Here is a 14727-nt window from a genome sequence, read left to right as displayed (position 1 = left end):
TAATACCAGAAAAAGACACAAATCTAAATTTATACTAATTAAAGACATTCATAAAACACAAGCTCCCTGGATTCCAGAACAATTTCATTTTTGTATTTGTATCCCTAGGACTTAGTATAGGGTCTAGCACATAGTAAATGTTTATGGAAAGATAAATGAATGTCATAAAAAACAATTAGCAACTATATAAAAGAGAACAATGACAATGAAATTATATACAAAAAGCTAAAGCAGGTCTCAGAGGAAAAAAATAGCTCAGAAAATATTTTTACAAAATAGCAAAAGAAGATTAACCACTGAGCAAATAATTTTTAAATAAACAAATTTGAAAATAAATAAACTAACAAATCAAAATAAGCCTAGAAGAATAAGTATTGAAAATCAGCAGAGAAACAGAAAAAATGATAATACATTAGACTAGTGCAGAAATTGTAAGCAAAACTAAAACTTTTAATAAATTAATAAAATTAATTATATACTCAAAGGAATAGAGGGAAATTAAGTTGCCAAAATTAAAAATAAGTAAGTAAAAGAGTTTAATTCACAAAAGAAAATTTAAAAAAATCATCACCAAAATTTTATGCTTGTTTTATGCTAGTTAAATCAAGAATTCAAGAGAAATAAATTACCTACAAAAATACTAAATTTAAAAAAAAGAAATATGTCTGCTATTGAATAACAGAAAGTGAGACTTTAAATGCCTTGAAATCTTCAAAGAATAATTGGGGAATTAAAAGGATTTCCTCACAATAAAAAAGAACACCAGAATTAAATGAAGATGTGATTGATTCCAGGACCTTAAAGGGAAAAATTATTTAAATTATACCCAACTTCATTATTTTGTTAGTATCTTGCCTGCTTAGCAATCTAATTATCTTTTGACACCTTTTAGATAATGGAGAATATAACTTGACCCTCCCCAAACCAACCCAAAGCAAAAAAATAAGTGTAAGAAAAGGAGATGAAATGGACCACATAACTATATCAAATGAGATAATTTGAGTAATCCTTCTCAATCCTTAAAAAGCTATACAAATGCTAACTATTGTTCTTATTTTTAGTAGTAGTAGAAATAGTGATAATTGTAAAACTAGTAGTATATTGGATAGACAGAGTTCTTTCATTAAGATGGTTGGACCTATTTGATTTGAAATTGACTTATTCCTTTAAAGGAGAAATAAATATAACACAGCTGCTTCCTGACTCCACTCTTATGGGCCCCTTTCTTCCCAGAATCTCCATTTTGGAGAAGAGCCCCAGAGCATCCCTCTCATTCTCTGAACTGAGCCAGAATGTCTCCATTCAGATACTTCTAACTACTACCTAGTCACCTTTCAGCTCCCCTTTTATGTGATGTCTCCCCTCATTAAAATGTCAACTCCTTGAAGTTCAGAAATTATCTTTCTGCCTTACTTTGTACCATGGTGCTTAGGACTATATTTAGCACATAAAAGGGGATTAATCAATGCTTTTTGGCTTTATAGACTGAGAAATCTATAAGTCAAAACTATTCCTCAATGGTAAGTGGTCAAAGAATTTTAAAAATAAATTATCAAAAGAAGTAGAACTTATCAACCCCCTTATGAAATGACATTCAAAACATTAATTATAAGAAAAATGCAAAACAAAATAATTTTCAGGTATTTTTTCACACTCAGTAAATTGTCAAAAATAAAATATGAAAATTCAGGATGTTGGAGGAGCTTTAAAAAAATAGACACAATCATATATTGGTAAACATCTACCTTAGGGGGGAAATGACACCAGTGTAGACATATTTGAAAGTAAATTGTAAAAAATGCTTAAAGAGCAACTATAACCTGAGCCATGAAATTTACTTCCCTTGAATGATTAATTGAGTTTTGCTGGGTAGATTATTCTTGGTTGTAATTCCAGCTCTTTTGTCATCTAGATTATATATTCCAAGCCCTCCATTCCTTTACTATGGTAAATGATAAATCTTTTTATGATCTGACTGTGGATCCATAGAGTTTGAATACTTTCTTTCTGGGTCCTGTAAGAGAGAGAAATCTGGAAACTTTGGGAATAAGCCTGGAAGAGCTGCAAGAATCCTGCAAGCAGCAAAGAGGGGGATGAGCAGAAAGGTACTTGGAACCTTGGATTGAGAAACAAAAAGCTGATCCAGGCAGTTGAAATGGACTCCTGACTGAGAGTACCAGAGCAGAGGGTTTTGGGCTCTGAATCTAAAAGTCAGTGATATTTTTCTCCCTGAATTCCTGATCCCAGATCCTCTCAAATCCCAGCCAGTGGACAAGGACTTTGAGAGACAAGCAGTCCACAAATTTCTCTACAACTCCCTTTGGACCTTGAACTTGGGAACACTTGATGTGCCAGTAAAGAAACAAGGGTTTCTCTACTCTCAGGGGTTCAGGTTATCAGACTTGAGCTGCCTAGCTCTGTGGGGAAGGGTGTTAATTAGATAGGGACCCCCTCCCCTCTTTCCCTCCTGAATCTCAGTCCTTACCCTTCATCAGCCCTGTTCCTTTCCGGAAGCTTCCCTTGAATAAACTCAGTTATTAGGACCCAGAACGGACTCCACTTTTATTAGAAGACAGCCTGAATTGATGGGAGAAAGAAGTGGTCTCTCTCTCTCCAGAAGAAAGAGGTTTAACTCCTGAAACCTCTTTCAACAAAGATCCCAGAGAGCCTGGCAGTAGGAGTTAAAGGCAGTCATAGTGAGGAGGTCTAGTCAGAGAGGGCTGAGGGGGGGGAAACAAAATCCATCCTCCTTCTCTCTCTGGCTAAACAACAACACCTCCTCTCACTCTGTCCTGCCTAGAAGAAAGAAGACTCCATTCCCTTTTCACCCTTTCTTCCTTTATTATAAATCTCTCCCCTTTTACCCCCTTTATAGTAGTCCTTAAAGTATTTTCTTTTTAATTTGGGAGTCTGGAATTTGGTATAATATTACTGAGAGTTTTCCATTGGGGATCTCCTTTGGATAGTGATTGGTCAATTCTTTCCATTTCTATCTTATGCTCTGATTTGAGGATATCAGAGCAATGTCCCTTGATAATTTCTTAAAATGTGATATCTGGGCTCTTTCCTTAATCATAGATTTTAGCTAATGTGATAATTCTTAAATTAACTCTCCCCAATCTATTTTCTGTGTCAGACTTTGTTTTTTAACCCTCACCTTCCATCTTAAAATCAATGCCTCATTGAAGTGCGAAGACTTTGGGTTCTTACAGTCTATACCAGAGAAGTATTAGTGATAATTGATCCTACAAGCTAGAGAGACTAAGGTACAGATTCAGTGCTTAAGAAACAGCCTCATTAAGTTTGTTGTTGTTGTTTTAACTCTTACTTTATTATGTCTTAGAGTGGTAAAGACTAGGAAATGGGGGTTAACTGACTTGCTTAGTGTCATACAGTTAAGATGTATCTGAGGCCAGATTTGAACCTAGGACCTTTTGTCTCTAGGCCAAGTTCTCAATCCACTGAGCCATTTAGCTGCCTCCAATAGTTCTTTTATTGTGATATATTTCCCATTTTTCCATATTCTCATTCTTTTCATTTTTTTATTGTTACTCAGTGTTTCAATGAGTCATTAGATACAATTTTTCTAGTTAGAATTTTTAAGAATTTATTTTCTTCAGTGAGATTTTGTACTTGTCTTCCTCCTTGCCCCCCCCCCCCAATCTGGCCAATTCTGCTTTTTCTGAGAAGTTACTTTCATCAATGAAATTGTATCCCTCTTTTTTCATTGAGTTATTTCTGTTTTTTTTTAGATGTTATTTTCTTCAGGATTTTTTGTTCCTCTTTTACCAAACTATTTATTGTCTTTTCATAATTTTCTTCCTATACTTTTATTTCTTCATCTAATTTTTCCTATACCACTCTTATTTGATTTTAAAAATCATATTTAGCTCTTCCAGGAATTCTTGTAAGACTTGTGTACAGTTCCCATTTTTCTTTGAGGTTTTTGTCTGTAACTGTTTTGATTTCATTTTCTTCTGAGGTTTTTTCCTGTCATGATAACAGCTTTTTATGTTCAGATTCTTTTTGCCTTGTTTATTCACTATTCCTTAGGGCCCTTGATCCATTGGAACTGGCAGTGGTACTGCCTCTCAGAACTTCCATTCCCTTTTGACCAAAATTATTCCCCTCTACCCTTGAACTATGACCCAAAAGTGGGTATTGGCAAAGGACTTAACAAACAACATCTGGTCCTGTGTCCTGTACTGGCACTGGGGTCCCCTGCAATTGCCAGGTCCCCTTATTGTCTCTGGAATTCCTAAAGCTCCTGCTATTTTTGTCATCATCAATCAATTAATATTTTGTTACCATCCCACTACTATTGTCTCTATTTGGGCTCTAGGCCAGCTTCTACTTCCACATTATAGATCTTCCTTTCCAATCTCTTTTTTTTTCTTGGACTAGAATAATGTCTTACTCTGACCTTTTGTTGGTTCTGCCACTCCAGAATATGATTTGCTTCATTCTTTTAAAGTGGTTTGGAAGGGAATGTTGGGAAAGCTTTGCTTTCTCTATTCTGCCATCTTAGTTCCACTATCCCTCCACATTCATCATGCAGTTTTATGTGAAAAGATGAAATTGAATTTATATACAGGAATATTCCAACATGAAGAAAACAATTTGCATAATTAATCATATTTTTAAAAACAAATCAAACAACATTACGGTATCACTAAATTCAGAAATAACCATTGACAAAATATAACATTCATTTATGATTCAAACCCAAAAATGTATGGGCCACTTTTAAATATGATTAAAAGTATACATCTAAAACTATTATTAGTAATGGATAAACATTAAAATCTTTCTCCCAAGAAATAAGAGAAAAGCAAGGTTGCCCCTCTCCCATAATTATTTGACATAAATCAATAAATGTTAATGATTGTAATAAAATGAGAACAAAATGAAAAGCATAAATACTGGCAAAGAAGATATTCACTTAATGCATATTTATCACACATTCTGTTCTATAGATAACAGAACATATCTATCTACAGATGGAGAGGTCTTTTAAACCACAGATCTCCAATACATTCCCTTCCTCAACAAATTCAGTGCTTGGCTTAGAGTCTTTCTCTTCTCCCCCACCCTTGTACTCTCACTGTCTATTTTCACTGATGATCCCCTGTGTCTTGAATTCTTTGCTTTCTCATCTCTATCTCCTGGATTACCTAACTTAATCCAGGTCCCAATTTTTCCTAACCCTTCTTAATGCTAGTGTCCTCCCTCTAAGATGATTTCTAATTTATCCTGCATATATCTTGTTTGCCTGTAATTGTTTACATGTGGTCTCCTCATTAGATTAACTTCTGGAGAACAAGAACTCTTTTTTAGCCTTTATTTGCATTCCTGGTGCTCATCATAGTACCTGGCACATAGTAGTTGATTTAAAAATTATTTGATTGCGTGAAAAAGGGGATGACCAGGAGCAAAGAGAAATTTGAAGTTTGAAGAGATGCAGAGAAGAGGAGCAAATGGAACCTTCACAAGACCTCAGGGGATGGGTTGGAGTTCCATCCAGATTCAAAATCAGTTGAAGGAAGAGATTGAAGGTTCTTCTTCTCTGGGACTCTGTGGAGCTGGGTGGAAGAAATACAAATCTCAAAAATCCTCTGCTTGAATTGAAGATCTCAATTCTCAACTGAAATCAATCTTTTGGATAAAGACTTTCTTTTTTCCCCTTAGAGGAATGCAGAGCTTATTCATGAAAAGATTTCCTTGGTCAAACACTCAGGAGCTATATAGGAAAGAAAATCCCAGGGACTTCCTTCCTCTTCCCTCTGCCCTTCCCTTTCCTTATTCTTTCAACAACCTTATATCCAAATAAATTAGATATCTTGAGTTATACTAGAACTTGAATCTGAGTCTGTGTTAGGAGGGGAACTTCAAATGTATCAGTTAAGAAGAAGGCTGTGGGGGAACAGACTTACCCCTTTAGTCTAGAATGACTGACTCCATTGGTAATAGCTCAGCTTAGAGAAAAAGAGGAAATATCCCATAGTATGTTCAGTGGTTCATTCCCTTTCAAAGTCCCCCTCCCTATTACAATTTCTATGGACAGAGAGAAAGAATGTTCATTTAGTTGAAGTTGCTTCTCACTATACTACTCTTTTGGACTAGATTTATTACTTATTTCCTAAACTCCTTATCTCATTTCTCTTTCCATCCATGTGGTCTCTTGTATGCCTCTATAACAATATCATTTCTATTAACAACTCCAGTGGTCATCATCCAAATACTCTATCATGTTTCTTCCCTCAAACACCTGGATTTCCACCTTCATCATTTAACTGAAGCTTCTTGCTCCAAAATTAACAATGATCTTGCCTTTTAAAAAATCTTTACCTTCCATCTTCAAATCAATACTAAATATTGGTTCCAAGACAGATGAGCAGGAATGGCTAGGCATTTGGGGTTAATTGAATTGCCCAGGGTCACCCAGCTAGGAAATGTCTGAGACCAGATCTGAAACTAGGACTTCTTATCTCCAGGCCAGGCTCTCTATCTACTGAGCCACCTGGCTATGCCACCAATGACTTTTTAATCACCAGATCTAATTAACTTTTCTTAGTCCTCCTTGAGATTCTCTGTGGTCTCTGACAGTATTAATCATCCTTTGTCTCCTTAATGTTTTTATAATAACTTTCCAGTAGAATACTCTGTCCTGATTCTCCTATCTGCCTTCTAATTCTCAATCTCCTTTGCTGGATTTTCATCTAGGTTGCATCCCATTATCATGATTGTTCCACAAATCTCAGTTCTAAGACCTCTTCTCTTCCCCTTTCTAAGCTATTTCACTTGGCGATCTCTTTAGCTCTTATGGATTATGCTTTTGATTCTCATCTATTTATACAGCCCTAACCTCTCTATAGACCTCAAACCTTCCATGTTTCCTCAGATACCTTTATACTCACATGACTATGGTTTCTTGTTACAGTACATCTACAATCCACTGGTCAAATTGGTCTCTGTGCATTAGAATCTCTAGTTCACACTGTTTATTTTCCATACTTTGTATTTTTATTTTTTGACCTCTGAGGCCCTGAGCTTAATTGCTAGCTCTCTTCTTTGATATAATCTACCATGAATTATTGGTTCTTTCTTCTACCATTCCTCATCTTGTGTTATTTCTACTCCTTCTGTGGCACCAGCCTTGTCTGATCACCACGATGTACAAGATAAGCAGGAGAGTCCTGACCCCAGTGCGTATCTTAAAAAATTATTTTATTAAATAAATATCTTATCTAAGCCTGTTTGTTTTTCTCAGAAAACTAATTCCAGAATATGTAAAAAGGGATAGGTTAGTGAAAATTTTGATATTTGAGTTTTTGACTTGGGTTCTGCTTAATTGATATTTCCCTGCATTAAAAGAAGTCCAGAGCAAAAAGAGGGCACAGTGGACTGACGGCCATGTCTAGAGTCAGAAAGATTCATCTTCCTGAGGTCAAATCTGTATTAGACACTTATTATCTGTTAGACCCTGGGCAAGTCATTCAACTTTGTATGTCTCGGTTTCCTCACCTTTAAAATGCTCTAGAGAAGGAAAGGGCAAACCACTCCAGTATCTTTGCCAAGAAAACCCTAACAGGGATTTCAAAAAGTCAAACACAAGTTAAATGACTGAACAGCAAAAATTTATAAGGGGCAGCTAGGTGGATCTTAGATTGAGAGAAAGCCAAGAGGTTCGGTGGACAGAAGGTCCTGGGTTCAAATTTAGCCTCGGACACTTCCCAGCTGTGTGAATCTGAGCAAGTCACTTAATCCCTATTATCTGGTCCTTACCACTCTCCTACCTTGGAACCAGAAGGTAAGGGTTTTCTAAAAAAAAATCCAAAGTGCTTGTTATTAAACCACAAGGACTTGGACCTAAAAGAAGCCTAGAAAATCATCTAGTGCCATATCTATCACTTTACAGATAAGGAAACTGAAGCCCAGTGAGAAGATATAATTTAAACTATAGTCTTTTAGTTAGAAGGAGAGCCAGAATTAAAATTCAGACTCCCAACTGACAGGAGAGAGCTCTTTTCACTTTTTTGTTTCTATACTATAAAATATAGGAGAATTGGCAATGAAATATGAGACCATAATCAATTCTGTAAATATGTATTTATTGGATTTTTGAAAACTAAATTATGCAAATATATGTTTGAGGAATTTAAAAAACATGGATCATTGACCTGTTAGACCTTAACAATTTCCTCCAAACCATTAGCATCTATTATGCAAATTCACATTTGCAGAGCTGATCTAATGAATAATTAACCAGTCAATAGGTGTGGAAGCTGGGATGATCTCATAGTTTCAATGTCCAGATTTGTTTAGCTTTAGGAAAAGAAGCCAATATACATTCATTTGAAAGCTGAATCCTCAGCAGGAGGATTGTTTTGTTCTGGTGGGGGTGGGGGGGTTAAATTTTCATTTTAATACATTCAGACCTCTCCATTTGGCTGAGACAATTCAATGAAATTGATGAATTTTTTTTTATAATGTGAACAACCAAAGGCAGAATATCCAATATATCTGCAATGCTATTGAAAAATGCATGACTTGCAAAGTTAAAAAAAGAATAGTGCTGATAGCTTTAAGATGCTCTGAGAGTTTCACAACAAATGTTACAAATGAAAATGAAAATGCCTTTAAAATTGCCTAATTTCACCAATCAACTGAAAGTTCAATTTTGAATGAAATGAATATGTATATTTATCTTTTAGAAGAAGCTGTAAAATACAAAATAACCTTAGGTAGTGATAGAGCAGGACTGAAAGGGCTTTACTTTCAATCTATTGATATCATATGTAACTTGGCTGTGTATTGGGTCATTTTAAAAGTTATTAATTGGCAATAAAAATATTTCAGCAACTTCCATCCTTTTCCATTAAAAACAGTTAAAAGACAAAAACTATGAATCATTTAAGCTGTCAAAGGTATGGAAAGATTTCTTATGAATAGTGACTTTTCAACAAGGCTGCTTTTTCTCAAGTTAAACACCAGGGGAAAAACACTAAGTTTTCCTGAACTAGTTAATGTCTTCAGAAAATTAGTCACAGCCCAATAATGTCAGGCAGGATATGCCTGCCGGCAAAACTGTGACAGAGAATCACAGAATGTAAGAGCTGGAAGGTACCTTAGATATATCTAACCCATTCCCCTTATACTGAACAGAAGGAAACTGAGTCTGATGGCAGGGTGAGTGACTTATTCAGATTCAGAGTTATCAGCAGAGTCAGTAATAAAACCAGGACCTCCTCACCCTGCTCAGAGAATAAATTGACCAAGTTGCATGGATATTTGAGTCCCGTCACTAAAAATGGTAGTTTCACTTTGTGGGCATAATTGAAGTTCAATGTGAATTAAAAGCAAGGTGACTGAATGAATATTCCTCCATCTTTTGGGTCCTATATGATTTTGACAGACAGGTGTCATACTCCAGACAATACTATGTATGTGGTTAATGTTCAAAAATATTTGACAAGCACAATTGGTTCAATTCCTTCTCCAGAATTGGATGGTCAGAGGAATCAAAACAATTGATTCTTAAGGTTCCTGTACATACAGCCTGGCTAATACTCTGGCAGATATGAGACTGCTCTTCTCCCCACTCATAATAGAAAAGGTTTAAATGCAACAATATATGAATGGAAATTGATGACCAAAAAAAGATATTAAGCCCTTACTATGTTTCAGGTACTAAGCATCAAAGACACAAATACAAAAGTAAGATAGTCCTTTCCCTAAAAAATGTTTATATTCTAATAAAGAATGACATAACATACAGAGGAGCAAGAGGCTAAGGTAAAGAGTCTTGGTCTGGAGACTCACTCAACCCAGTGGATCCATTATAGTGTTGACAGAACTTTTCCAGAAGTACAGGGTATTTGGGATATAAAGAAATATTGATTATCTTACCCAAAGCAAGACGTAGAAAGGGGAAAGGATTATGTGGATGGTGACAGTACTAACAAGATCATATTAGAGCAGAAACCTGGGTGGGATTTGAATCATGATTTGTTCTAGGGGTTAGTTAGACATAGTGGCCTAGGTGACTTGATATTCCAAAATAAAGGCAGTTAGGAATTACTTAGAGAAGTTGAGTCATACCAATTCTATTTCTTCCAATAAGATGATCACCAGGTCTTACCCTCTGCCCCACCACTTTGCCCTCCTAGATGCCTGGGCAGTATTATCTAATCTACTGAGGTAACCTAAGGATCTTCAGTCCTTGCCAGCATCCCACCATCCAACTTTCAGGATCTCTGGATTATCTTGGATGGCTGAAATTTCTTTTATGTGTTTTCTCCCCCATTCAAAGTGTGAACACCCAAAAATCAGGAATTGTCTTGCTTTTTCAACTTGAAACTAGAAACAGAATAAGTGTTCAATAAATGTTTTCTTATTCATTTTAATCATTCAAATGTAGAAAAATAAGAAAACAAGAATGTCAACGGCATGGTGCTCAAAGTAAACAGGTGAATATTGTGATACACTGGATTGGGATTCAAGAGACCAAGTCCTAGTCCTACTCCATTCACTACCTTTGTCTCTAAGGCAGTCCCTTTGCTTCCCTGAGGCCTCTATTCCTTCATCTGTAAAATAAGGGGACCAAACTAAAGGTCATTTCAGATCTTCAATGCTCTATGACTCTTGCAAAAAAACCTTGAAGCAGAAAGCAGAAAATGCTTCTTGTTGTATATTTATTGTGCACCTGTTGTCAAGTATTGAATCTGATGATCTCGAAAAAAGCTTATGTAGACTCAGAAATTCAAAAGTGGAAGGAGAAATTTGGAGCAAGGAAAGAACATGGAATATGGGTTGCAGACACTGGAAAACTGCTGTTATCAAAAGACTTGTATACCTATTTCTGTCAAGCCATCCACACAAAAGGTCATTTTGGTACTCAAGTTGTAATTGACTATGTAAAGAGGCAATGGATAGCTCCTGGAATAAGTACTATAGCTAATAAGATTTTTACAAGCTTTTTTTTTTGTTTACAATTTACAATTACAAAAATTACAATTTTTACAAAATTCAATCAAGGGGTATTCAAACAGAAAGGCTTAGGTGGTAGACCTTTAGCATATTATCCATTGGAAAGTATGCAAATTGATTACATCAGCATGCCAAAAGCTGGAAGATACAAGTTTTGTCTGGTAAATGTAAACAGATTAATTAAGTGGTCTGGAGTGCTTCCAGTAAATACAAATACAGCTAGCTTTCTAAAAAGTGTTGATTAAGGAAATTATTCCTAGATTTGGAGTACCACTTACCATAGACACTGATAGGGGATCTCATTTCACCTAGGATATCCTGAAAAGAGTCTATGAGAATCTAGGAATAACACCCAAATATCATGTTCTTTATCACCCACAAAGTTCAGGTCAAGTGGAGCAAGTAAATAGGAAACTCAAGACTATGGTGGAGAAGATCTATGCTGAAACTCATCTCAAATGGCGAGAGATTCTTCCTATAGCTTTGTTTTACCTACGTACAAGACTAAGAGCAGATTTCCATGTATCATCCTATGAAATACTCTTTGGACATGCTCCACTACAGGTAAAGACTTTAAGACAGTCTATACACTGCTGGGAAAATTGGAAGACAGTGTGGGAGAGACTAGGAATAGATCAACACCTCACACCCTACACCAAGATAAATTCAAAATGGGTGAGTGACTTAAACATAAAGAAGGAAACCATAAGTAAATTGGGTAAACACAGAATAGTATACATGTCAGACCTTTGGGAGGGGAAAGGCTTTAAAACCAAGCAAGATATAGAAAGAATCACAAAATGTAAAATAAATAATTTTGACTACATCAAACTAAAAAGCTTTTGTACAAACAAAACCAATATAACTAAAATCAGAAGGGAAACAACAAATTGGGAAAAAATCTTCATAGAAACCTCTGACAAAGGTTTAATTACTCATATTTATAATGAGCTAAATCAATTGTACAAAAAATCAAGCCATTCTCCAATTGATAAATGGGCAAGGGAAATGGATAGGCAGTTCTCAGATAAAGAAATCAAAACTATTAACAAGCACATGAAGAAGTGCTCCACATCTCTTATAATCAGAGAGATGCAAATCAAAACAACTCTGAGGTATCACCTCACACCTAGCAGATTGGCTAACATAACAGCAGAGGAAAGTAATGAATGCTGGAGGGGATGTGGCAAAGTAGGGACATTAATTCATTGCTGGTGGAGTTGTGAACTGATCCAACCATTCTGGAGGGCAATTTGGAACTATGCCCAAAGGGCGACAAAAGAATATCTACCCTTTGACCCAGCCATAGCACTGCTGGGTCTGTATCCCAAAGAGATAATGGACACAAAGACTTGTACAAAAATATTCATAGCTGCGCTCTTTGTGGTGGCCCAAAACTGGAAAACGAGGGGATGCCCATCAATTGGGGAATGGCTGAACAAACTGTGGTATATGTTGGTGATGGAATACTATTGTGCTCAAAGGAATAATAAAGTGGAGAAGTTCCATGGAGACTGGAACAACCTCCAGGAAGTGATGCAGAGCGAGAGGAGCAGAACCAGGAGAACATTGTACACAGAGACTAATACACTGTGGTATAATCGAACGTAATGGACTTCTCCATTAGGGGCGGTGTAATGTCCCTGAACAACTTTCAGGGATCCAGGAGAAAAAAAAAAAACACCATTCATAAGCAAAGGATAAACTATGGGAGTGGAAACACCGAGAAAAAGCAACTGCCTGAATACAGAGGTTGAGGGGACATGACAGAGGATAGACTTTAAATGAACACTCTAATGCAAATACTATCAACAAAGCAATGGGTTCAAATCAAGAAAACATCTAATGCCCAGTGGACTTACGCGTCGGCTATGGGGGGTGGGGGGGAGGAAAAGAAAATGATCTATGTCTTTAACGAATAATGCTTGGAAATGATCAAATAAAATATATTAAAAAAAAAAAAAAAGACAGTCTATACATCTCTCTTAGGAGGAGATTGTCAACTTGCTTCTTACCAAAGTGCTTTACAACAATGACTTAAAAAATTACATGATGTGGGAGTATTGATCCAATCTGGTCCATTGGATTATTCTCTCCATAATTTTAAACCAGGATATATGGTATATGTTAAAATTTTTGCTAAAACATCAGTAATGCAAGAGACTTGGTTAGGTCCATATACCATTGTGTTAGTATCTCTGTCTTCAGTAAAAGTTTTGGGTAGAGATTTATGGTATCATTGTTCACATATAAAATTAGCACATGGTATAAATAATGAAAATGTACAAATTATTGAACAAGAAGAAATTGAAGAATAAAGAGTGGAAAGTGAGAATCATCAGTCAAATTGAGTCTGCAGTCAGAAAGATCAGTAAGGAGAGGACCATTCCAGTGAAAGAGGACAGTTGGAAGAAGACAATGCAGATCAAGAGGAGAATTCAAGAACTTAATGACCATTGTTAAAAGACTGAAAACTTATAAATTTGAAGACTTTGAGAAACTTGCAATGAAAAGGATCACAGGATTAATGGACTAATGAATTAAAATTTGAGGTAATGTATTATAACACAAAACAATATAACACATATTCACAAACATTCATAAATATATTTACTACCATGGAGTTGGAGAAGAATTATTCAAGCAAGATATGATGAAAAGATGAGGAAAAATCTGAAGTAGTGGTAAGTATATTACATGCAATAGTAACATAACATTAACATAACAGTAATACTAACATAACACTAGCAAAACAACATAACAGGAAAAATAATAACATAAAATAAAAACACAAATACATAAACATGGTTAAGTTACATTGATTTACTATGTGAATGAGTGAAACAATGTATAGTTAGGGTACTAATAGTATTACAAGTATTTATAAATTAATTACTAACTAAAATTAGGTAGATGCTTAGTTTAGTATAGAAATATAAATAAGCAGGAGAATTTCATTAAGATAGGGCTTTAGTTAGATAAAGAAAAAACTTTAAGATAAATAAAAAGATATTGACTTGCATTACAACATGGATTCTAACACAAATAACATGTATCACATATCACATAAAATTATAAATACATATGGAAATATATGTAGTGTGTATAATAGGATTGTAAATTAATTGTATTATAGCATATGTATATATAATATATGTATCATATCTTTAAATATGAAGCATATATGTGTATATCATACATGTATATATTATATTATGTAAATGTGTATATTAAGTTTATGTAAATAGATCACTTGTGTACCTATTTTGAAGAAGTGAGTTTAATGTTTTGGTTTAATTTCTTTGTAAAACTTATGCAATGTTGTGTTTATTATAATTTTTAAATTTTTAAAAAATTTTTCTCTAAGTTTGTGGTTATGGATTACAATAGTAGTAGTATGTTTTGTATTAATTGATAAGAGTAGTATTTATGAGTTTAATGTTTGCATGGATGTTGTGTTTATCTTTTGCTTTTGATGTTATTTGCTTGTGCTTTTGCACATGTTTGAAATTTGTACTTGTTCATTATTTAATCCCTTTTCCCCTTTCCATTACAAAATTCCTAGAATAGGATAGTATTAGATAAGTTAAGATATTTGAGTGCAAGTGGTTTGTTATTTTGGGTAGATATTTTAGTTTAGACAATCTGTAAGTAAGTTTGTGCACAAATGCCAAAACAGTGTTTTCAACAGGATTTAGGCTTTTTGCAAAGGAGGGACTGTAGCAAAGGAGAATAAAA

Source organism: Monodelphis domestica, chromosome 8, assembly GCF_027887165.1.
Source record: "Monodelphis domestica isolate mMonDom1 chromosome 8, mMonDom1.pri, whole genome shotgun sequence".
In the NCBI taxonomy this organism is placed as follows: Eukaryota; Metazoa; Chordata; class Mammalia; order Didelphimorphia; family Didelphidae; genus Monodelphis; species Monodelphis domestica.
Note: the sequence above shows the minus strand (reverse complement) of the source record.